Here is a 2,500-nt window from a genome sequence, read left to right as displayed (position 1 = left end):
CACAATATTTGGACCGTATGGTTCGCCGTTGTTGGCGCAGTCGTGGTACGGTCACACATGTACCACGATGTATCATTCAGTACATGAGGACCAATGTGCAGTACAGTGTGTGATTTGGACGTACAACATCAGCGGACAGTTGACACAAGCCGTACCACAACGTAGGCTGTGCTTCGCCATGCGAATGCCAATGAACAACTGCGAAGGGCATTGAGCATGTACGTCCTGCTGCCATCCGCATTACAGTGTATAGCTGCAAGGTGTTTAACATGAAGCGATACTCTGGGGACCGGGCAGTGCGAGTAGCAAACTATATTGCGGGGGTTGCAGTTAGGCAACACTACACTAATTTAACGCGTCGTATGACAATTACAGAGCAGGTTAAGGCCCAACGTGTGTTGGGTTAAGGCCCAACGTGTGTTGGGTTAAGGCCCAACGTGTGTTGGGTTAAGGCCCAACGTGTGTTGGGTTAAGGCCCAACGTGTGTTGGGTTAAGGCCCAACGTGTGTTGGGTTAAGGCCCAACGTGTGTTGGGTTAAGGCCCAACGTGTGTTGGGTTAAGGCCCAACGTGTGTTGGGTTAAGGCCCAACGTGTGTTGGGTTAAGGCCCAACGTGTGTTGGGTTAAGGCCCAACGTGTGTTGGGTTAAGGCCCAACGTGTGTTGGGTTAAGGCCCAACGTGTGTTGGGTTAAGGCCCAACGTGTGTTGGGTTAAGGCCCAACGTGTGTTGGGTTAAGGCCCAACGTGTGTTGGGTTAAGGCCCAACGTGTGTTGGGTTAAGGCCCAACGTGTGTTGGGTTTAGGCCCAACGTGTGTTGGGTTTAGGCCCAACGTGTGTTGGGTTTAGGCGCAACATAGGTTAGGTTTAGGCGCAACATAGGTTAGGTTAAGGCGCAACATGGGTTAGGTTAAGGCGCAACATGGGTTAGGTTAAGGCGCAACATGGGTTAGGTTAAGGTACAACATGGGTTAGGTTAAGGTACAACATGGGTTAGGTTAAGGTACAATATGGGTTAGGTTAAGGTACAATATGGGTTAGGTTAAGGCGCAATATGGGTTAGGTTAAGGCGCAACATAGGTTAGGCTAAGGCGCAACATAGGTTAGGTTAAGGCGCAACATAGGTTAGGTTAAGGCGCAACATAGGTTAGGTTAAGGCGCAACATAGGTTAGGTTAAGGTACAATATGGGTTAGGTTAAGGTACAATATGGGTTAGGTTAAGGTACAATATGGGTTAGGTTAAGGTACAATATGGGTTAGGTTAAGGTACAATATGGGTTAGGTTAAGGTACAATATGGGTTAGGTTAAGGTACAATATGGGTTAGGTTAAGGTACAATATGGGTTAGGTTAAGGTACAATATGGGTTAGGTTAAGGTACAATATGGGTTAGGTTAAGGCGCAACATGGGTTAGGTTAAGGTACAATATGGGTTAGGTTAAGGCGCAACATAGGTTAGGCTAAGGCGCAACATAGGTTAGGTTAAGGCGCAACATAGGTTAGGTTAAGGCGCAACATAGGTTAGGTTAAGGCGCAACATAGGTTAGGTTAAGGCGCAACATAGGTTAGGTTAAGGCGCAACATAGGTTAGGTTAAGGCGCAACATAGGTTAGGTTAAGGCGCAACATAGGTTAGGTTAAGGCACAACATAGGTTAGGTTAAGGCGCAATACGGGTTAGGTTAAGGCGCAATACGGGTTAGGTTAAGGCGCAATACGGGTTAGGTTAAGGCGCAATACGGGTTAGGTTAAGGCGCAATACGGGTTAGGTTAAGGCGCAATACGGGTTAGGTTAAGGCGCAATACGGGTTAGGTTAAGGCGCAATACGGGTTAGGTTAAGGCGCAATACGGGTTAGGTTAAGGTACAATACGGGTTAGGTTAAGGCACAATATGGGTTAGGTTAAGGTACACATTGTTGTACGGAAAGGTGTTTTGGGGGGGGGGGGGGGGCCGGTTTGTTGATTGTGAATATCGTAAGTAAATGACTGCGGCATCATCTGATTTGCCACGTCAGGGTGCACCTTTGGCTCATAACAGGCGGCGCTCTGATTCCATGCTTGTGGCAGACCTGTGTCTTTCATTCCTGCCATTGTTTGTGTGGTGTGACAGGAAGCAGTATTGTGATGTTGGGTGCACCCCTGTGTGGGACATGTGTGGGTGTTGGTGGCTTAGCTGAGCAATGGTGGTTGTCGGAAGGGTGGGATATTCTGTTTTCCGAGTGGACCTCCCGGTCTGGTTATGATAGTGTGGATTGTCTAATGTGGCAGAGAGGATGCACTGGGTGGTGTTCCATGCTGGTGCTTACATATTGTCTGTGTGCCTGTTACAGGCAGAGAGTAGTGCGTGATAAGAGTGTCTGGCTGACGTGTGATTGTGAGCAGAGTCTTTCAGCATGTATACGGACAGGTCTATACATTATCTGTATTCTGATGGCTCTATCTATTACTAATCAGCGCCGTGTATACGTTTAATCCGGTTCCAGTCGAAACTATTGTATCTCT

This window comes from Schistocerca americana, unplaced genomic scaffold, assembly GCF_021461395.2.
Source record: "Schistocerca americana isolate TAMUIC-IGC-003095 unplaced genomic scaffold, iqSchAmer2.1 HiC_scaffold_98, whole genome shotgun sequence".
NCBI lineage: Eukaryota > Metazoa > Arthropoda > Insecta > Orthoptera > Acrididae > Schistocerca > Schistocerca americana.
Note: the sequence above shows the minus strand (reverse complement) of the source record.